Source organism: Rhinolophus sinicus, linkage group LG01 (assembly GCF_036562045.2).
Source record: "Rhinolophus sinicus isolate RSC01 linkage group LG01, ASM3656204v1, whole genome shotgun sequence".
Taxonomy (NCBI): domain Eukaryota; kingdom Metazoa; phylum Chordata; class Mammalia; order Chiroptera; family Rhinolophidae; genus Rhinolophus; species Rhinolophus sinicus.
In genome coordinates, this window is record NC_133751.1 from 84,893,907 (window position 1) to 84,918,941 (window position 25,035).

The window sequence follows — 25,035 nt, forward strand, 5'->3', positions numbered from 1 at the left end:
ATGATAACTCAATGTTAAATTCCAATAACTGCTGGATGCTATTGTACATCCCAACTTTCAGCTAATTTTTATTCATCGTATGTGATTAAACTTAACCATATTAAAGCAAATTTTGGAAGTAAATGCAAGTTAAAACAAGCAATCAATACAAGATGATTCCTAATCTGACACACATAAGCAGTTACTATTTTAGTAACTACATATGTGCTCTATTTAAAACAAAAATGTTATATGTTTAATATAAAGCCAGGTTAGTCTCCTGACTTTTTCCAGACTCCTAACTGGTCTAACAATGCCACCAGCTGAATATTTAAAACATTTACATTTTGTATATCTTCAGATTTCTCTCTGGTTTCTTAGTACTTTGATGGCTTTTGAGTTCATTGGCCGTCATTAAGTTTAGCAACTCTCAATTTTTTGAGTTAGGACTCCACACTTGAAAATCCCAAGGCTACTCCAAAACTGGTCAGGGATTCTGGTTACCAATAATCTTCTATTTCCCTCTTAAAAAACATTTAAAAACTTTTGGATTTTTTGGTTGTCATGGTTATGCTAGTTGATGATGATGATGATGATTTTAGTGTAACTAGGTTTATAAAGTTTCAGGTACAACATAAGAATAGACAAGAGACTGAAAATCTATGCATGAGGGGAACTGGAATTCATCAAACTTTCTGAAACCTAGGAACAGGTCGTCACTTATATTTGTACACATATAGTAATATAAAATTTAATGCTAAATTACTATTTTGCTAAATTTGAAGTTTCAACTATAGGTCTAATGTTTTGAAATGTGAGAGGAACAACTGTTTTAATATGATCATTTTGCAATTCTCAGACTTTTTTCATTTTTAACCAAAAAAGCCCTGAGAGGTGCTTCATCTAGCAAGGATTATGTCAAATTCTAAAGGACCACTTCACAGTTGCAAGTATAACATGTAGTGGAAGACACAGTTTTCTACTCTCAGCTTTTAGCCTAGCCAAACCACAGCGTATTCAGAACCAAACAGACCCAAACCCACAGGGATTTTCTGAGGATTACTCACAGTTTGCTATGAATGGACAGCTAGACTGAGCTTAGGTGAACTGACCTGGAAAGACAGGAGTCTGATAATCTATCAGATCTCAGTTTTATGTTGTTAATTTTACTGCCATTATACAGCTCTTATCTTTGTTTCCTAAAGGTTTGACCCAAAATTGAACTATAATTTTTCGTTCAGGACTTTAATATGTTCAATAAGTACTTTCTGGGATACTTTTTTAAAGATAGTTGGAATACGAAAATTAAATTTTCTGAAAGCCAGTGCTAACATGAATTATATTCTAACCACAAAATACTCATGGCGTCATCTAAAATCCTCTACTTTTGCCTTTCATGATGATTTCAATAGAGTTAATTGTCAAGGTGACTTAAATGCCTTGCCCCTAGTTTAACGGATAGGATAAAATCAAAATGGTATAGTAGCTAAGAAAATAGCCTTTGAAGCCCAATACTTCACATAAATTTTAGCTTCACCATTTACAAGCTCTGTTACCTTAAATGGATCACTTAACCTCTCTGTGCTTCAGCATAGCACGTCAACCTGCATAATGGGGATCAAAACACTAATTCCCTCATACTACAATTGTTGAGATTAATTATTATTAAATGTAGACTACTGAAAACATTGCGTAGGACACATTGCGTAGAGTAAGCACACATAAAACACTGATGATGATGATGATGATGATGGTGGTGGTGATGGTGGTGATGATATGATTCTGATGACAAGGACTATTTTATAGCTATATCTGTCAAGGTGTACTGATGATTTCATCAATGATAATTGCACACAATATTATCCCCTTTACTTTTTCACCCACTTCTCTTCTTCTAGAAAATATGCTTTCCATGAAAATTACTCTTGGTCTATATGACATTTGACCTGGTGTATTATTACTAATTTGTTAGAATAATAAGGAGGAAAATGCAACTAGGTTGTTTTCCACAAAGTTTTATTCTCTGTTCTGAAAAGTAGGGTGAAACAATCCGGTTTGGCATACACAGTGAGAAGAAAGGAAGCACATCCTGGGAAGCAGTGATCTGGAAGAGAGAGCAGCCAAGGAGTTGATATCGTTAACATGAAAAATGGTGGCAACACCAGGGTCAGAAAAGACATGTAGATTTTCTTCTAATAACCGAGAACCCCAAATGTATAGTAGAATGAGTAAATTTTAGAGGTAAACAAGATGTTAAATAATAAGTTTCAGGGGTATGAAGTGATCTGTTCACGTTACACAATAAGAATGTAGTAACACTGAGGAATTTTTATCTGTGATTTCCCAAATATCAATCTAATATACTTTCCTCTACTTTACAAGGTGGTTTAAAAAAAGAACTGCCTGTACTTATAAATTTAAAACTTACAAATATTCATCAAATAAAACTAAAATTACAGCATGTGAACTAAATCTTCTATTAACAGATGGCATGAGTTGTCATGCAAAGTAATATTTTTCTTGGCCTTTATATTTTTTCTTTAAACTATAGCAATTTTCATGTGGTATGCTAAAGAGTTCATCATGTTGAAAATCACAGAGAGGTCTGAAATAGATATTCAGAACAGGAAGCTGATTATAACATTAAGAAAAAAAGATAATTAAACAAGAAAAAGATATCAGAAAATGGAAAGTATATATGCAGGTCTATATGAAATAATTCTTTAAAAATAAAAATGATTCCCGATGCAAGAGAGAGTCATGCATCATATAAAAATTGCTAAGCACTGCTGTTTGAAATAGTCAGAAATAAAATGGAAAAATACTTAAAATGAATAATCTTGTTATCATGTGACTAGAGAAGATCAACATCAACATAAGATGCTCATTAAACTCTTGGAAACTCTCATTTTTAAATATTTATTGTATGGTCATTCTGTTCCATGAGCTTTTCAAGGTGCTGAAGAGTCATCAGTAAATAAAACAAAGAACCTTGTCCATTATGTTGTAGTGTGCAGTGTGCAGAGAGGAAGAAAAAGGGTAAGAGGGAAAGAAAATAGGTAAAAATTCATGAATATAATAAATATGTATATTATATTTTATGTTAGCTACGTTAGTAACTAAAATGGAAAAAATGAAAAACAATCCATGAATTTATGGAATATTTTGAATAGAGCATCAACTTGTCATGCATTTGAACAAACACTTAATAGAGGTAAGGGTATTATCTAGGAAAGACTATTTCTGGCCTAGTAGCCAGAACAACCAGGACAAAAACCCTAGGATGAGGATATATTTCAGGAACATTAGGGAGGCTAGTCTGTGCAGAGTGAAGGAACTATTTCTGAGACTAACAGGAGATAAGTCCTCAAAATCAGATTAGGGATGGTATTCAAAAGTATTGATACCTGTATAATGGTAACATCCAGTATAAGAATATTTGCTTCTATCCTGAATAAATAGGGGAGTCATTGGAAGGTATGGCACAGAGGAGAAACATGAATAGGTTAATTTGAAAAACAACATCATGCCTATGTTGAGAATAGATGGTAGAAGGGTAAGAGAGGCTAAAATTAAGGCTAAAATACAGTTCAAACTGGACAAGATAGGAAGTAGGGAGTTTGTTGTTAAAGGACTAAGTTTGGAGAGAGTGCTGGTGATGAAAATTTTATCAAAACCCACAGCTGGTTCCAAAGATTTAAGGACCTTTAATTTTGTTCCCAAGTTGGTAGCAAAACTAAGGCTAAGGGTACTACAGGGACTAAAACTTCTCTTAGTTATGGGTTTCAGCAGATTATCAATGTAAAAGAAAATGATCTAAAGATGCTCAATAGTTTGAAAATCAACAAGGAAGAGAAAAGAAGATCTGGTTCTAAATCATTAAAACATCAGCTCTTACTATTATTTGGTAAAAATACATGAAGGGTTAGCAAGTGACTTTGGATATAAAAACACAGAGATGAACAAAGAGCCATCTGAATTATTTGTGAAGGGAGGAAGTTCTCTGTACTAAACATGCTAGCTGGTGTGAGAAGTCCATGTTTTTCATATCATAGAAAAGTTACTTTATTTTTAGTATCCTGAATATATTAATAAAAACAACATGAGATGCTTCTTTATTTAAAATGTTCTTGGATAAGCAAAATGTCTCTCAAATATCCTTTTAAATGTGAATTAAATTGCTTGCTTCTCATTTTTGTGTAAGGAACTGATATTTACTAACATATGTATCACATGTGTAAGAGTAATAAAAATGTATGACAAACAATTCTAGTTTCATAAACTGTCCCTTCCTTCTCACTCTTCCTCCCTCACTTTTTTCTTCCTTCCTTCTTTCCTTCCTTCCTTCTCCTTCCCTCACTTTCTTTCTTCCCTTTTTCCCGGTATTAGGGTTTGCATTTTTAGATCATCTTTTTTAATTGAAAAGAAAATATTTAAAGAAATATTAAAGAAAAAGAAAGAAGCTTTTGAAGATGACAATGAGCGAAAAACAGAAAAGAGACATTATAGGAATTTCAAAGAGAAAAAAAGAATCCAGCATTTTGAGGATAAATATCATCCATCAAAATTATTTTAAAGGTCAAGAAATATAGATTAAACAAAGCAAGGAGAAAAGAATACGTTCAAATGCTACTTTTCATAATCCTGTAATAAATATTGTTATTGGGCCATACCATATTGTTGTTTTGAAATTCTAATGTCTTTTAGAGCAAGAGAGATCAAAAAGCAATAGAAAAGATCTAAGCTTTAGGAGAGTATTAGCAAGTAGGGAACCACTATGATTCTAAATTCAGAAAACATAAAGACATTTTAAAGATTTTTTTTAGATACCTTAAAACATGTGGGGAGAAGAATATTAGAAAAATAAGCAGCCATGATATACACATGAAATTAATACCATATGGTATTCTTCATTCACATACAGTATCTTTCACCACTTTGCTCCTGACTGCAAGTCTCTAATCATTTCCACCTACTCAGTTCCTTTTTCTCAACTTGTACTGAGTTAGGATTGAGTCAAACTCCTCAAATGGATCTGAAATGAAAGGCTTTTGTACCTCCCACAAAGCAAGCTAAATGTTAGAACCCCTTTTGTTCTTTTAGATCAACCAGAATAATAGTATAAGGAGAGACTGTTATAAAACAGATAAAAAAAGGTTATCAATAACAAGCAAAGAAACTGTAAGTAGGAAAAATCATGACATCATAGAAGGATTTTATTTACTACTAAAATTTAAAATTATGTTGCAGTATGTATATGACTATATGACTACCTTTAAAAAATGGAGTAAGCGGATTACTTTTTCAATTACAGATGGCACAACTTTGGGTATTTTAATGATTTATAAAACAAAATGAAAAAGCTAATGCTATGTCATCCTCTAATATGAAATGCCTTTCATGTTTTTAAAAAATGCTGTATTTACATATTTCATTGTCCAAGTAAGACTACAAGGCAATATTCTTTCATCTGTCTGAATGGTCACAATATTTCTAGGTGGCGAGGCAGTCTTATGTTTCATTTTTCTTTACATGCTTGAATATGCCCAAAGAGGTCAACATCTGCAAAATAGGCACACCTTATTTTGTTTGTTTCTTATACTCCTGATGGTTTTTCTTAAGCTTCACACACTTACTCTTATAGAGCTTATCAATACCTTATCATAATGTTCTAGACTACCATCCGAGGGTATGTTCTGCTTTGTTGAGCTTCTTAGAAAATAAAATATTAGAATACATTCCAAAACATGAAACTCTGTAAAAGAGATTACTGTGTTTCCCCAGAAATTAGACCTAGCCGGACCATCAGCTCTAATGCGTATTTTTGAAGCAAAAATGAATATAAGACCTGGTATTATATATATTATATTATATTATATTATATTATATTATATTATATTATACTATACTATACTATACTATACTATACTATACTATATTATATTATATGAAAGACCCGGTTTTACATTATAGTAAAATAAGAATGGGTCTTATATTAATTTTTGCTCTAAAAGACACATTAGAACTGATGGTCAAGCTAGGTCTTATTTTAGGGGAAACATGGTATGATTTTAACTCTAAATAAGTATCCTTTGGTATTTTATGCTTAATTCCCAACTTATACCACTTTCCATTCACATAATAATTTATATTTAGCTGTAACATATTAGGATTCAGATGTCTAAAATTATTCTATGAATATAGTTGGTGAATCTATAACAAACATACACAAACATGGGGAGATGGAGAGCTAGAAATGCTTAAACATGTAAGTGAAGGTATTATATGACTCAGCTTAATTAATCTGATACTAAATATTATTATTGAAAAGGACATTTATGAATCCCCTGTGTGTAGTAATGTGCTAGACTTTGTTCAAAGTAAGCTTTGTAAAATCTATTTTAAGATATATATTTTATTAGTATAAGTGACATTATCAACTTTTCTTATCAAAACTACCTCATAATATATCACTCCAAATTATTGTGGAAGCTTAAAAATGAAAATTGAGAAGGCTTACATTTATCCTACAAATAGGCTGAAACTCAGAACATTTTTGAAAACTCTTCTTTGATATTTACCCAGGAGACATTTATGAGCTCCATGAGAAAATTTCCTTTAGTGCTTTAAATCCATCACTCATTTAAAAAAAAACAAAACACAAAAAAAAACCCTAAATGGCCTTTCTTATTTGGTAATTCATTTTAGCCATCAGGTTTGACTGTGGATGATTCTTAACCACTAAGAAAAGTAAAATTCACCTTAGGAAAAATAATCAAAATATGTTATTATATTTGTTTAAGGGATAGATCATAGTTTCTTAAGGTATATTTTGGTACCTTCATGGAAACATCAGACAAACTATTTTATAATCAGGTCTTACAATGAAGTAATTTACAAGTGAGGAGATGAAAGAGATACTCAGAGGTCTCCGAAGAGTAGGTATGGCAACATGGAAAGAAGACATAGGCATTTTATTTGAGAGGTTTTACTTTTAAGAAATTGGCTTCACCACACAGGATTTCCTTTATTAAAATAAATGGCAGATATTATATTGACTCACTATATCTTAGTACAGAGCAGTGGTTAAAAACTTGAACTCTGAAGTCAAATAGCGAAGGTTCCAAATTCTGGCTCCAAAGCTTATTACCTGAGTGACATAGAACATATTTCAGACAATGGAGACAATTGTTGAAAGTATCTCATTAAGATGAGATAATCTAAATAAAACTGTTTTGCATGGTGTCTGGTACACAGTTTGTACTACTAAGTAATTCAGTCCTCCCATTTTCTTTCTGCTTCTTAGTGTGTATGTGTATGTGTGTGTGTGTGTGTGTGTGTGTGTGTGTGTGTGTGTGTTTGTGTAGCATTTTCAGTAAACTTTATGGATATCAACAATGTTAAATGGCCTGCGAGAGTAGTTTATGTTGATCTTAACTATATCTCTTTTATTACAGAAAAATAAATGACTTGGAGTGAATACTAGCTTTCTGATAGAAAACATAATAATCCAGTGGAGAAAGACATTATAGGGCTTGAGACTTTAGTAGTTCCTTCTCAATTAGAAGATTTACTGAGTATCTAGATAATTAAAAAAAAAAGAAATAATCACAATTATCAAAAACATAAATCTACTGTGGTTCAAATCTTAGTAAGTATAGCACTAATATTTTAAATTATCTTTTTGTTGGGTGGCTGGATTGCTCAGTTGGTTAGAGCAGGAGCTCTGAACAACAGTGTTGCCAGTTAGAGTCCCACATGGGCCAGTGAGCTGCACCCTCCACAACTAGACTGAAAGACAATGACTTGTAGCTGATGGGCCCTGGAGAAACACACTGTTCCCCAATATTCCCTAATAATAATAATAATAATAATAATAATAATAATAGTAAATTAAAAGACCTTTAAAACCAATAAATAAACAAAATAAAAGATTGCCTTATAAAAAAATATTTTTTTTTGTTTAGTTTGGGGCAAAAACATGATGTAACAACAAAAAGAAAATAATCTCATGTACAATAGAAAAATTGATATAATTGATATAGAAACATACAGTTACAATATAATACTATCTCAGATTGTAGTTACTACGAGAGTGGTTGTTACTTAGGGCTGTCAAAATTTTTCCTGAAGGCTGGATATTGCAAATCTCAGTTACATTCTCCTATTTGACAGACAGTTTTAGACAAACTCCTACCCAATATGTTTTTCTTTAAAACTATGCCTATGCCACTTTCATAGTAATTATCTATAACAAGAAACTGGATTCTGGAGCTGGATATATTGATATTCAAATCCCGTTCCCACCATTTCCTTGCTGTATCTTGAGCAGAAGACTTATATCAATATCTTCATTTGTAACTTGCAGACATCATAGAAGTTCATAACAATGTTGTGATTATTAAATGAAGTAGTCCATGTGAAGACGTTTGTAGAAAGCCTGCACATATTGCACATTTAAGAAATATTTTCACTTATTATTTTATTATGTTGTCATTTATTCTTTGGTTCATTTTGTTTTTAGTTTTGCAGACTAAGTTCTCCTGGTGTTTCCTTTTCTGTTGATAGTTTCATTGTTCTACTTTATCTAAATTTCAGTCATCTTAGAAATTACCCCTTCTCTCTTTCCTGCATACAATCAATCATCAACTACGGTCAGTTTATAGCATGTAATTCCATTTCTGTCTGATTTTCTTTTCATCTGCATTATCAATGTATTAATTCAACTTAGACAAGTGTAATAGTTTTCTTACTTTTCTCCAAAATGTTTGTTTTCATGTCATTTCATCTTGAGTATTCTCATTAAAAATAGCCTTTATCATTCTATTATAAACTTATTCCAAAATGTTAATGGTAATTTTATGTAAAATACTGCTTCAAACATATTGTCATCCTTCATTGCTCTCTGCCATAAAAAATATATCTCTCTTTTGATCATTCTGTACAACATGCCTTTAATATTGTTTACCTGCATGGGATGACTTTTTCCAAATATTCCACACCAGCCTCGGAAAATTTACCCCTATACCTTCTCTATGAAGGTGACTTTAAATGTACAATCCTCAGCAAATTCTTATTATGCTGAAATCTTATCTTTACAAAATATTTAGAGATTAAGCATATATTGCTCATTCTGTTTTGTAATATTAAATTGACATTTATCCCATATATTTTATTCATTTTAAGATAATCTGTAACACACATTATTTTGTAGGATCTTGTCTTTCTCAGCACCTCTAATATAAAATTTAAAAGCCCAACAAATATTTTTAAAAGAATTAATGCATAACAAAACTCAATTCTTGGCTCCTGGCCAAGATGGAGTGACAGGAAATGGACTTATCATCCCATAAGAAAAAAATAATTAATTAATTAATTAATAATAACAATTATATATATATATATATCATCAATTCTCAAGTCACATATTATCAGGCAACAAAAACAGTGATCCTTAAGAAAAATGAAATAGATGAGATAAGCACTACAGTTCATCACATTACTGCCTTCAGATTTTCCAGGCTGCAAGACACGGAAGGGCTCAAAGCAGAGCTCAGCAAACTCCCTGAATTGAGGAGATGGTGTGGAAATTTTGGGGAGACCACATGACTAGAGTTCTCAGGAGAGAATATCAAAGAGGAGAGAGCTGCCCAGAAAGAGATAAAGGACATCTGGAAAGATTTTCTTTCAGTTTTTAGCAAAGTACTGATAAACTCATGTGTGAGAAAACCTCCTGAGGCCAATGAAGAACATCCAAAAGTATTAAATACGTTATGTTTTGTGCTCACACAAAGTTGAGGAAAATCTTTCTTCCCACCAGCCAAATTGGAAAACCTCAATATTCATGGGGCATTACATAGAGTACATAGAAGTGTCCTGCCTCAATAGTGAGGAGAAATCGGCCTTTGACTTAACTGCTGTGATTCCATATAACAAATCTTAAAAGCAAAATTCACAATGGTTAGACTACTTCCCAATAACTTGTGTGACCCATAAAAAAGCTCAAAGATATTTATAGAAATATGAAAATATCCAGTTCCCAAAAAAGTGAAATTTACATTGATTGGCACCCACCAAAAAAAAAAAAAAATACAAGGCATGTAGGAAAATATAGCTCATAATGAAGAGGAAAGTAAATCACTCAAAATCAACCCAGAACTGTCATATATTTTAGAAGTAATAGGCATGGACATTAGAACAGTTATAACTATATCCCATATGTTCAAAAAGTTCAATACAAAATGCAAGATAAAAAAGGATCCAAGTAAAACTTCTAGAGATAAAAGTAACAAATGTCTGATTGAAAAAATATGCTGAATTGGATTAGTAACATATCAGATATAATGATGGAAAAGATTCATGAGCTTGAAGGTGTAGCAATAGAAACTACTTAAAATGAAGAACACAGAGAAAAATGGTTTAAACAATATATAGAGCATCCATAAATTCTAGGACTACTTCAGTTTGCCTAATATTTGTGCAATTGGAGTTATAAATTGTGAGGGAAGAGGAAGGAATATTTGAAGAAGTAATAATTGAAACATTCCTACATTTGATGAAACTATAAAGTCACAGATCTAAAATTAATAAGTCCCACTCATAAGAAATACGAAGCAAAGAGCACCAAGACACAACATAAACAAATTGTTCAAAGACAGTATTAGAACCAATCTTGAAAGGGACCACAGAAAAATGGCACCTCACATAAAAAGAAATAAACAACAGATTTCTCATCAGGAAAATAGTGAAACACCTTCAAAGTACTGAAAAAGAATAGTGATGACTTAGAATTCTATTCCTGGAAAAATATCTTTCAAAAATGAAGGTGAACTAGACATTTTTTTTCCCCAGACTACCGAAGTTGAAGGATTCATCACCAGCAGAGTTAAACTGTAAGAAGTGTTGGTGGAAATCTATCAGGCAGAAAATATTAATAAATAATACTACACGGAAATATAGATTTGCATAAAGAATTGAAGATACCAGTATCAGTAACTACATTGGTAATCATACAAGGTTTGTGTAAATATTTAAATCTCTTGAAAATATGATTGAATATTTAAACTAAAATTATAAAAATGTATTATTAGATTAATAGCATATGCAAAAGAGTAAAATGTTTGAAATAAATAGCTTAAATTCTAGGAGGGGAGAAACGGAAGTATACTAGTACAAGGTTTTCATACTGTACAATTAATGGCCTAATATCACTTAACAGTGATATATTTATATATATATATATATATATATATATATATATATATATATATATTTAGCAGTGATATACTAAAATATGTGTATAATATCACTTAAACACAGTGATATACTAAAATATGTATATAATATACCCTAAAACACTAAAATAATAAAACGAAGCAGTGAAATTGATTTGCTAACAATGAAATAAAATAGAACCATAAAAAATAAAATTGATCCATCCAAAGGAAGAGAGACAAAAAGACAAAGTTAACAAGAGGGAGAAACATAAAACAAATAGCCAGATAATGATTTAAACCTAACTATGGATAATTATGTTAAATGAGAATAGCCTAAAAACTCACTTTAAAGGCAGAGATTGGCAGACTAAATTTAAAAGCAAGAACAAATTATATGCTGTTTACAAGAAACACATTTTAAATGGACACCTATAGATTAAAAGGATGGGAAAAAATTAACATGCTAAAACTAGAAAATTAAGCTAAATGACAATATTAAGTCAGACAAATGAGATTTCATCATAAAGAATATTAATAGGTAAAGACATTCATCTCAAAGTGATAAAATGGTCAATTAATCAAGAGGAAGTAACAATCATGTTTATACATATGAAGAGAGAGCTTGATAAAGAATAAAATAAGAGAACTACAAAGATAAAATAACAGATACAAATCAGTTGGTAGAGATTTTAATACTCATTTCTCAATAACTAATAAATATGGAGAATATCAGAAAAAATAGAAAACTCTTGGCTAACACAACCTATCAACTTGAACTAATTTACGTTATTAGAACATTCCACTCAATAAGAGCAGAATACATATTGTTTTCATTTCACAAAGAATATTTATAAAGATAGGTCATGTTTTGGGCCATAATATAAGACTAAATAAATTTTAAAAGATTCAACTGAACAAATTCTCTTTTGAGACTAAAGTGGAATTAAATTACAATCGTCAACATAAAGGCTTCTGAAAAAAATCCCCAAATATTGGAAATCAAATAATACTTGGAAATAACTTATGGATCAAGAGGAAATAAAAATGTAAATTAAAAAATTAGTTTAAGAATGAAAGTGGAAGCACAACATTTGGATAGTGCCAATATAGCAGTATTTAGAAATAGTTTATAGCACTAAACATCTATATATTAAGAAAGAAAGTTTCCAATCAATTCCCTTAGCCTATAGCATGGAAACTGAAAAAGAAGAGCAGATTAAATTACAAATAATCTGAGGAAAAGAAATATTTGAGATCACACACACACACACACACACACACACACACACAAGAAAGAAAAGAAAAACAAACAAAAAATAAAACAAAAAAACAGTAAAATAGAAAATGGAAAAGGGATGGAGAACATCAATGGAATCAAAAGAAGTCTTTGAGAAGAAGAATAAAACTGAAAAAATCTACCTGTAAGGATGAGAGAAAAAGAGAATTCACAAATTACCTATATCAGGAATAAAAGAAGCAACATTTCTATAGAGTATATATCAAAATGATAATAAACAGATATTGTGAAGATTTTTATTCTAATAAATTTGACAACTTAGATGAAATGGAAAAGTTCCTTGAAAGATGAAAATGATAAAGTTCACTCAAAAAGGAAGAGACAACCTGGATATTAAATGAAGTAAATAAATTAAATTAAATTTGAAAGAGAAAAAAATGTTGGAGAACTAACACTACTGATTTCAAGACTTAATTCAAGGCAGTGTAATATTGCTGTTACAATAAACAAGTAGGTTAAAAGAACAGAACAGAGTCTAACAATAGACTCATACATGTATTCACAAATGATCCTATGCAAAGGTGCAAAAGAAACTTAGTGGAAAAGTACAGTCATTTCAACAAATGGTACTGAAACAACTGTGTTTCCCCCAAAATAAGACCTAGCTGGATAATCATCTCTAATGTGTTTTTTGGAGCAAAAATTAATAGAAGACCCGGTATTATTATATTATATTATATTATATTATATTATATTATATTATATTATATTATATTAATTATATTATATTAATTATATTATATTATATTACTGGGTCCTATATTAAAGTAAAATAAGACCGGTTCTATTAATTTTTGCTCCAAAAGACGCATTAGAGCTGAATGTCCGACTAGGTGTTATTTTGGGGGAAACATGGAATTAGATAGCCATTTATCTGGTATACATATTGATATCCCATGTTTTTATTTTCATTTCTATTTTCATGAAATCTTTTTCCATCCCTTTACTTTCAGTCTCTGTGTCTTTCGATCTGAAGTGAGTCTCAAGCAGCATATGAAGGGGTCTTGTTTTCTTATCCATTCAGCCACTCTATCTTTTCATTGAAGCATTTAATCCATTTACATTTAAAGTAATTGTTGGTAGATATGTAGTTATTGCCATTTTATTATTATTACTATTATTATTTTTGGTGGGTTATTTTCTCTTTTTGATGTTTTATTCTACCATACCTTCTAAATCTCTGACTTGGTCCTCTGCTTCATCTAATGTACTGTTGGTTCCCTCTAATGTAGTCTGTATTTCAGTTATTGTGTTCTTCATGTCTGACTGGTTCTTTTTTTAATATTTTCAATCTCCAGTTTTATGTTTGCTATCTCTTTGTTAAAATTCTCACTGTTTCATCTACTCTTCCCCTAAGATCAATGAACATCCTTATAACCAGTGTTTTGATACTTGTGTCGGGTAGATTGCTTATTTCCATTTTGTTTACTTTTTTTTGTTTCTGGAGCTTTGGTCTGTTCTTTCTTTTGAAACATATTTCTTTGTCTTCCCATTTTGGCTGCCTCCCTGTGTTTGTTTCTATGTCTTAGGTAGAGCTGTTATGTCTTCCAACCTTAGTAGAGTGGCCTTATGTAGTAGGTGTCCTGTGGGGCTCAGTGGTTCAGTCACCTTTGTCACCTGACTAGGTGCTGCAGGTATGTCCTTTGTGTGGGTTGTGTGTCCCCTCCTATTAAAGTTGAGCCTTGGTTGCTGTTTGCATGTCAATGGAAGGGATTGACCTTTGGGCTGACTGGTCTTGACTACAATGGAAAAGGTGTTGCGCAGGGCTGACACTATAGAGCAGGAGTCACTTTAGCAGAGCTCTGGTGTCTGCTAAGTCTGCTCTTTGGGTGTGTTGCCCAAAGAGGTAGTTGGGTGGTGCTCCAGCTCGTTCTGAATTTGGCCACTGGGCATGCCAGCCCTGGGACCTCCTCAGAGGGGCCCCACTACAGGCCAAATTCAGCTACAGCTTGTGCCCTGTCCAGAGCCACCTGGCATGAGCCATAAAGCAATCTGTAGATAGCAGCCACCCATGCTGGCCTTGGGGGTGCCTAAGAGAGGCCAAGTTGTGAACAAAGACCAGCTGGAAGTATTGTCAGTTTTGGGGCTACTCAGTATGATTTATGGGGCATGCTTAGGCCAGATGCTACTTATTTTGGGTTTGTGAACCTTTGAGAGATTTTAGGAAATTCCACAGCATAAGCCAAGAGGGGCATTTTGTATGGAAAAGCAACTAGAAGTGGCTGGGGGTGAGGGTGGGGTGCTGCATGTTGAGTGGGGCAGGATCTCAGGGAATCACCAGGGTAGGGTGAACCAGTTTCAAGTAGGTTGATAGACATTCAGATATGGTGATTGCCTGTCTGCATGACAGGAGAGGGGGAGGGCTCCAATACTACTACTACTACTACTACTACTACTACTACTACTACTACTATTAATAATAATAATAATAATAATAATAGATTCTGCCAGTATTTCTCTCTGGGAGAAAGCTGCCTGTATAGCTCTTGCCAGATAATTCAATTCCTCCCCATATGTCCCTAGTACTTTGAAGCTGCTGTCCCAGTGCTGGAGCTCAGAGTGAATGAATTTGTCAGCAAGTGAGTTTGTGCATGGCCCTTTAAGACACTCTCCTGGGATTGTAACTGACCTAGTTTCACTCAGCCATGATTGACACTGTTTTTCACAGACAGAAGTTGTGGGGACTTCTCTTTCCAGCAATGGAACCCTAGGTGTCCTGTTGTGGGGCTTGGACCCTTTGCTCATTTGGGGGGATTTCTGCAGACAAGATATCGCTCTTGACTTTCAAGTATCACACGAGGGTATGGGACTAGCCCATTCTGCATCTCCTCCCCCTCCTACCAGTTTCCAGGTGACTTCTTCTGTAAGTCCTTAGTTGTAGGACTTCTGTTCAGCTAGACTTAGGTGATTCTGATGGTTTTTCTGTAGTTTAGTTTTAATTATGATGTGGTCATGTTTACCTACTCCACCATCTTGACTGGAAATCTCAATTCAAAAACTTTTGAAATTTTGAGTAAATTTCTGCAGATATCGTGTGTGTGCATGCATATGTGTGTAAGCATGTGTGTGTCTGTGTGTCTGCGTATGTGTGTAAGAGGGAGAGAACAAGATTAAGGAAAAAATTAAATTAAATATTGGAGAGTTTGTAGAGACTTTAGTGTGAATTGTGGGGTCCTCAAATTATAAGCTATGCTTTCTGTAGGTCAAATATAGTTAAGAATTTGTATCTGGTATATATTAACAAATTTGAAAATGCAATATTATATTAATAAATACCCTCTGTAGCAGGGCATATTATGCAATGCAGTAAGATGTGTTTTCTAAAATTCACATGGAAACTTAAGTACATTAAGTCTTATAAATTCCTTCCTTATCCTCCACTAACTTCTCAATAAAATAATCCTTGATTCATTATTTAAGGGGTTTCTTTAAAGAATTATAATATCTTTCTACCAACTTTCTTAGAACTAGAAAAATAACTAGATTCAGGAATCCAGAGATCCCAAAATTTATTGGACATCAGGACATGAGAATTTGTCAACCTAATAATAATTTGATTGCCAGATAGTTTACACTCTTGTAACAATGTCTGTTCCCCAACATTGGTGGTACATTAAATCCAAATTAATCTTGCATTAAAAAGTAGACTAAGTATCACACATTATCAAAAGTTCATTGAGGAAGCAGGTATTTTCATTTATCCTGGCCAGCTGGCACATGTCCCATAAACCAGGCCAAACTTTTAGTCGCACAGTGAGGAAAATACTGATCTTTTAAGTGACAGAGTCATAAAATGGAGCAAATGATCCTTACATGTAATCTCATGCAACATCACACTTCAAGGTCCTCAGTTAGCAATTTAATAGTAATTCCTCAGTCTTAAGTACACACAATTGACCATAAGTTATCTTATGTCTACCTCTCCTATTGATTTCATTACTCAAGAATCCTTTAAATAACTTCCATGTATTCTCATCTTCTTATTATTATAGAAGGCTGGTCCAAATGAAATTTTAATTTTAAAAGAGATGCAAATGCTATCTATCTATCTATCATCACTTTTTCATAAGACATAATTTTTAGAGAACATTACTAAATAAAGTGCATTTTTTTCCCCAGAACTTAGTTCAGAGTGGACTTCTTTTCCTTTATAATACAAATGAGGAATGAAAATATATGTAGTTGAATTGTGTACCTTCTGTAATTATTTCTTACATACAAATCTTACATGAAAAATCCTGCAATCAAAGTTCATGGGAAGTGGGAGGTAGTCTAGACAAACCCTCATATAAATGATGGTATACATGAAAGAAGTTCAGTGAATTATGCATGGTCATAGACTGAATAAATGCTTTAGCTGGAGTTGGATCCCTGTCTTCACTCTTTAATCAACTATAAAATTCTAGTGATAAGTGACACATTATGCAAGCTACAGGAGCTGTATAGAGAAAATGGCACAAAGCCAGTCATCCACGTGATTGGAGTCTGGCCGGGAAGAAACCCAGCCGCACATCATTCAACTCAATTGATTCTTGATATCCATAGCTCTTTCTTCAAATAAACCTGCCATTAAAAATACATTACAAACAAAATACTCATAATATGACACCTAACAATATAGGGTGGTGGGTTTAATTTAATTTATTTCAATTACAAAATGCAGTCATTAATTAAAAGAGAAGGGAAAGTTGTCTGCAAATCTTTTTATCATTGAATGACTACTATATAGTTTTTTATTTGACCTATACATTGCATAGTAACAGTGAAGACAAGTTTATCATGCAGCGCTAAAGTTTTGGAAATCAGGGCTTAAAATGGACAGGTGGGTGCATTTTTTATTTACAGATATGTCTTCAACTTCCTTTACAATAAGGTAGTTTTGCTGTTAACCAAACACGCGGTTGTACTTTCCTTTCAACGGTACCAAGACAGAAAAAAAGAAGAATTAGTAAGTGTTTTAATTAACACTTGCCACAGTTCCTACTTTATAACTCACTATGAAATTATTTTCAAGAGTATTTCTGAGAGGTTGTAACCTTTTTTTCTAAACCACGTATGCTACTTACGGAAAAATGTATTTTCCTCTGCACACAAGTCTGATGAGATCACACTTTCAACACTATTTTCATTTGTTGATTTATCAGAGACAAGGTGTGAGGAATATATCAGAAAAAGTTTAGCAGGAAATCTCAAAATATTGTTGGAAACAATGATAGAATTCATTAAAATAAAGTTGATTACTTTGATTGAAAAGGAAGATGATTTTTTTTTTGCTTATAGACACTTGTATAGTAAAACCTCTTAGAGAAGTGCCTAGTTAGAATGACCACAAAAGGTAATATAATCTACAGAAATGAACATTTAAAACAGCAACAGAAGAATTGTCCAACAAGGAGCTGATGGCAGCCTCACAGTTTGTATGATCTGACACTATATTTGATAAAACAGAAGATATCAGAGATATCAGAGGATGAATCCTAAACTGAAGGCCAGACAGCATGATCTGTTAGATCAGGTGCCCTTGGGCTGAGCTCTCTTTCATGCTTATAATCCAGCAGCTAAATTTACCCACAATGGCTTCTCTCACCAGAAAGGCTGCTCACTAAAATGCAGTGAAAAGGGATCCACTTCTATTAATCAAACTTGAGTGGAAATAAAGGAAAAATGGCCGTGTGGCAAAGGGTAAGAACCATGGCTTTTTTGTCCTCGCTACATTTTTTCCCCCTCTCTGTATGTCTCTGTGAGTTTCAACTTTCTTTGTCATCCCCTGGTATAAGTACACAGACGTACTCACACATATTTAACATTATGTTACTGAGGAGAATTCAGAAAAAGAAAATTCTAACATGAGGCTCTGTAAACATATTTAAAAACATTAAATATATACACATCATCTCAGATAGAGAAATTTAACAAATTAAATATTGGCTCAAGGCTCTCAAATAAACTTGCCTGCCACAGCCTGTCTGTTCCAGAATCCCATTATAAAGGATGGATTAGTTTAATATGCCACATATAATTTCTTTCTGTTTCATAAAACATCCTCAGAAGTAAATTCTAAAACTGTTAACTTTTAGTACCAACTCTAAGACAAAAATTAGCTAACCATAAGGAAATTTAATTAGTATTTTGGGCTCTCAGTGGGAATAAAGAATAAAAGGCAGTACCAAAGCCCAGCTTCTCTCTACCCCCTCCACAGTCCCCACTCTAAGGGAATTCAGGTGCAGAAGAGTTAAGCTCTGTACACCTCAGCAGTCCCTGATGATAGGGGGACTCCAGGTACTAACTCTGTGACCAGGAGCATGTCATCTCACCTCTCTCAGTCCCTTAACTTGTAGAGCAGGAATAATAATAGTAGCGACTTCATAAGGTTGTACTGACGGCTGTATAGATTAATAGGTATAAAGACTTAGAACATTGTCTGTCACATAGTAGGTGCTATGTTAACATTAGCTGTTACTGTAGGGATTGTAATATAATTAACATGTCCATAAGTAATATTTTGCTATCAAGAAAGGATGACAGTATCTTCAGAATTCTTTATTAAGTCCAAAGAATATTTGAAGGTGTTTAGAAGCATTGTCATCTATCTTACGTTAAATAAAAACATGGTTTACATTTTGAGTTTTAAACTTTAATTATGCTGACAACCTTCTAAACCATAAAACCTTGTTTTCCTGTAATACTGAAGAAAGGCAGTATCATTTATACAGCCATTATGGTGCTTTTGAGTATAATACACCTACTAATGTTCAAGAGTTACATAAACAGAATTTATTGTCAGACCCAACCTCGGGTTGGGTTTGTCATCTGAGAACATTGCCAGGTTATAGTCAGCATTTGCCACTGGCATAGAAGGATTGGTTCAAGTCTGTATCTTCATTGGCTCTAAAACAACCTGCAGTAATGGAACGCTGGCATCTATAACACTTCTCACCACATAATAGTTGCTATGCTTGTCCACACACAGGCTCTTTAAAATAGATATGCAGTACACTCTGTATCCGTTCAAGGATTCCAGATAAAGTCTATGAAAGTGGTTATAAATGTCAACATTATACAACATCAGAGTCCTATATTTGTGTCAGGAAGGCATATTACCATTTTAAAGCTATAATCATTTATGTCCTACCAAGTGATGGTATGACACGTCCATTTAGAAAGATGGTCTGCTCACAGAGAATATTATCTTAAAAAGACGAATGCATATATACCCTAGACTGAATATACAACATTGACTGGGTATGTGAGAAATTGTTTTATGTGTATGTGAGAAATTGCTTTATATCATGGTATCTATTAGATACAAACATTACACAAAAAAATTAATTTTGTTTTTTGATAACTGTTGGTAAGTCATCCCGTTAGGAAGCATACACATCATAGGTTATTTTTTATTTAAAAAAATCGGGTGTGTTTTCTTGTCATGTAGCCATACCTCTATGGAGCTGGAATAGTAATCTAAGTTATATTACAATATTCAGACACATTTAGCTGTCAGAAAAAAAAAAAGGAAATTCAACAATTTGGTGTGTTTTTTTCCACTTCTAAGGAAAACTCAAAGTCAATGTCCTATTTATGGAGAATTTTAAGTGGAGAAAAGAAATGGCTGATGTAAGAGTCTAGATATTGACCCAAACTTGTGTAACTTGGGGTAATTTTCTCAGTTTCTCTATCTGTAAATAACTGTTAACCTAAATGATCTTTATGATGATATTATAAATTTATGCAATTATAAATTTATGCCACACTAAATATGTTTGTTCACTCTACTTACATTCCTGTCTTTTGTCCTTAGATTTTGTTTTTTTTGGGAGGGGACATTTGATAAACTTGTTTGCTTGTGCAACATGTATTCCCAGAATGTTATAGACACTCCCGATGGTGATGGATCCCTCTTCTATTTAGTTGATATCACACATGCCTTACCTGGGATATCCCAAGAGCATATCCAAACCTTGTAAATGTCACACTTTTGTTGACCTCACCATTACTCAATATGCTCCACATAACCTTTGGCAAGGTATTTAGCATTGTGCCTCAGTTTTCCCATCTGTGAAATGAACATAATAAGAGTTCTCATCCTCCAGGGTTGTTCTGCCTGTCATTGCATGTAACTGCAGAGAATTAACTGTGCTTAACATTTAATAAATGTTAGCTCTTGCTTTTCTGTCCTTAATCATTCTGCAGCTATAACTGTTTTTCTTGTTAAACACCAAGGATAGTGTCAAAAATTCATTTTTTCCACAAGTGTTTTTAGAGAGCTCCCCATGAATCAGGTTTTGTGAATAAGGTACAGGGTAGATCATATTCCTGCTCTAATAAAGCTTACATTTCAGTCAGTGGATGCAAAAAGGTGATAGCAAGTAAATATGAACAGATGAATAAGATAGGTTCAGGTGGAGATAACTGCTAAGAAAATTTTATAAAGTATGTGAAACAGAGATTAAGAGGTTTATGAGAATGGAGTGGAAAAAAAATGCTTTTCCCTGATCCTATGGATATTTTAATGTTGGAGGGAATCAAGGCTCAGTTCTTGTAAATTATCCCTGCTTTGTTTATATGCCCTTCCGCTATTACCTCACCCAGGACTGGGGCTTAAATATGACTCCAAAATGTACCATATAGTTTGGTTATCTTTCTTAAACCTGCTTGACTAGCAGTCTTACCTATTACAGTAAATGGCATTTTCCCATTGTTAAGACCAAAAATCCTGGAACCATCCTGACTCCTTTTTGCCTGTATCTTCTATTCAAATCAGTAGCTAATTCTGTCAGATGAACCTTCAAAATATATCCAGTATTTTACCTGTTCTCATGACCTTCATTCCTGCCACCATTGTCCAAGACTCCATGACCTCTTAATTGAATTACTGGATACCTTCCTAATTGGTCTCTCTGCTTTCACCTTTGCCCACATACAGCTTAAGCTTAAACCAACACACAGCCGGAGCAAACGTAAATTGGATGATGTGCCTCCTCTATTCAAAGGCTCCAATGCCTATGATTTCACTTTAGAATAAAAGTAGAAGTATCACCATAAGGTTTTATTTGAGCTGCCCCACCTCCCTTATCTTACTTTCCTTATATCCCACTCTTTACCTACTTCGCTCTGTACCTGATAAACCAGCTCTTTATTTTTATTTTTTTCAGTTATAATTGACATTCAATATTGTTTCATATTAGTTTCAGGTGTACAGCATAGTGGTTAGACATTATGTAATTTATGCAGCGATCCCCCAAACAGTCTAGTACCCATCTGACAGCATACAGTTATTACAATATTACTGACTATACACCCTATGCTCTACTTGTGACTATTTTGTTTCTACCAATTTGTATTTCTTAATCCCTTCACCATTTTACCCTTTAAAACTCATGAACTACACCAACAATCTTTACAGTTTAGACCTTTGCTCTTCTGCAAATGTCTGGCTTGTTCTCCCTTTATCAGTGTGGTTTATTTCCTCAGTTTTTTCAGGGCTTTATCCAAATGTCACTTTCACTGAGCCTTCCTTAGGAACCTCTTTAAAATTGTATCCCCAATCCCTACAACTTCTTATTCTCCATTTAGGCTTGATTTTGCTCCACATCAATTAACTTTTAATTGATGTATTTATTTTGTTGTATTATTTCTTCTCCTTTCTAATAGAAACATCCTAAAGGCAGAGATTTTTGCTTATGTCATTCAATGCTGTATCCCAATTGCAGTGGCAATTGCCTAGCACATAACTGTTCTTTCAATATTTATTGAATGAATGAATTCATTAAAGAAAGAATAAATTAATGTAGCCCAGGAACTCTTCTCCGAGGAGTAATATTTATTCTGAGCCCTAAATATCAAGACACAGACAACTATTAGGCAATCGGGAAACAGAATATTCTAAGCAGGGAAAGTGACCTAATAACTATCAGCCTCTGAACAGAGAGGAGAGACATGAAGTGTGTTATATCCTTAAATGATTGTTCTAACTTCTCTGTTAACAAACAGGTAGAATGGTGAAGCAAAGTAAGTGAGGAAAAAAGAGGTAGGGAATAAGTTTTGAGGAGGGAGTGGGCAGTTCATTTCCAACCTTGTAGGTAGGATGGAGTAAGAAATTGAAGTTCACTTTAGATGAAAAAGGAAGCATCGTTAAAGAGGATTATTAAAAGTAGGGCCGAGGGAAGCAATATAATGTAGTTTTGTTTTAAAAGATCATTTGATTGGCAAGGACTAGAAAGTTGTTATTTTTTGGTTTTAACTTGGAGAAAGTAATCAGGGGAATCACATTGTCCAGATTTTAAAATCAGTAACATGAACATTATCTGTAAAATTAAGTCACTAAGTTCTTCTGTCTGAAAGTTAATGATAGATAAAAAGTTCATTGAATTCACATTTTTTCAATATAATCTGAATATTCCTAACTAGTCTAGTTGAGCTTACCAGGAGTCTCATTACTGTTACTGGGAATGGCTTATTTTTCTGAAGGCTTTACATTGATTAACAGTTATGTTCACTTCCCTGAATCTTAAAAAAAAACACTATAAAAATATAGCAAGTTGCATTGATAGAACTTCCTAAATTATGGAGTTTATTAAAGATAATGAGAATGGATTAAACAAAATGAAACTAGATATTATGTGATTTAAAATACATGCCTGTGACAACAAGTGTGGACTTTGGATAAAAAATTGACTTAATTTGTATTTGAGAATTATCTTATTATAGAGTTTATGTTAATTATCGCATCTATATTTATGAAATTCTGCACATATATTAATTAAATTAATATGTTAACAGAAGAACAGTGATAAATAACATTTATAAAATTTTAATATAAATAATATATTAATAAAATTAATAATGAATTAAATGCTAGTATTTGTTAATAAAATTCTAACATTAGTAAAATTCTAGTATTTTTAGTGTGTCAGTATAAATATAGACTTTTGTGTGTACAACAAATGTCCCGTACTTACGTTAGCATACCACTAATACATGTGACTAAAGGCTAGCAATTATAAATCTGACATGGAATTATGGATAAAAAAAGTCCATGGATGTTCCTAGAATTTTGTTTTCTAATGCGAACCCTGTAATTGAAGAGCTTCAATTCTATCTTTAAGAAGAAAATCAAGTAGAGAAAACTAAACATATTCCATTTGTTTCATTATGATAATTTTCTTTGTTCTATTCTAATGCATAATTATATAGGGGAAGAAAGCATTTTCAAGTTTGTAGGAGCAGTTAAATGTCAAACATATGTGTATAGAATATAAATTGTCTTTCATTTTGTGTTTCACGGTGCTGTACAATGAGATTTGTATTAAAAGAATCAGAATATAGAGGAAAAGAGGATAAAAAAACATGTCCTATTTTTGAGCTATTCTATCACCCGGTTATCATGCTTCTGCTCTTATTTCTGCTCCATTTGTGCATTATTTTAATGCATATGTAAAATGTCTTTATCAGTCAAACACCAGTCAGTCCAGCACATTGACTGCTGCCCTGCTGCACTCAGTGACACAATCAACAATCTTAAAATAAGTCACTGGCAGAGTTAGGACTAGAAATTACTTGTTCTTCGAACAATCTCAGCATACTTTATGTTGGGCCCTGATTTCTACCTACATTTCAGAATTAATTTAAACTGGTTCCAAATTATATTTCAGAAAAAATCCCTTTCTTATCTTTAGTATGCTGGGAAATGCATATTTAGATAACAAGGGCCTTGATATTGTAGGATTGGTTGTTTATTCTTCCATCTGAAGATTAGCACAGATGTTTCCTGTAAAGTAAAAATATAATTGAGTTTTTCTTCCCTCAGTGTTATTACTAATAGTTTACTGGGAAAGAGCAGTGGAAGCAAGTATGTACCATTTTGTAACTTTCTTGTATTCAGGTAAGCACCATCTCCTCATCAGCCCCCACTGGATAAATGTCAGTAACAATGCAATATCATGTTTTTCCTCTGCTTTAGGAAGCTGCCCACATAGCATTTCATGAAGTTTCAAACAAGGATTTGAACCTTCAGAAAACCTGATGCTAGTCACCAGTTAAGACTTCTTTTTTTCTTTCCTGTTGATTTTGCTTCATCTACAACAAATTCTATTATCTTTAATGACTAGTTATTTGTTCATGCCCTGTTACTTCATATGAAAACAAGCTGCTTACACCTGCATTCCGAACAGTTATTTATATTGATAGGACCTATAACAATTATTTTGCCTGGTTACTCTTGTAACAAGTAAAGTACAGAAACTGTCAACTGTTAAACTGTTATTTATACAAAGATTAATAGAACTTAAATTCCAAGAAATAAAGTCCAAACCTTTCAAAGACTTCTATTATCTATTATTCCCATGTCAGTTCCATGTCCAAAAGAATCAGCATGATTCATAGTGATTTGTATCATTATATTTAAAAAGAACACATTTCAGTTTTGGTGTAGAGGATTGTTTTTTCTCTACAGAGGAAAGACAATTTATTGGCTGCTCATGGTGGGTATAGTAATAACTCTCTTAATTTTTCAGATTTATTCACTTGTTATGTTTAAATCTAAGT

General features: G+C 32.9%; 1 protein-coding gene across 3 annotated transcripts in view; it reads right to left on the reverse strand.

Annotated features, from left to right (window-relative positions):
- The window catches only part of EPHA3 (EPH receptor A3), a 350,067-nt gene that overhangs the window by 151,256 nt on the left and 173,776 nt on the right, over positions 1 to 25,035 (reverse strand). The gene's annotated exons all lie outside the window — the stretch shown is intronic.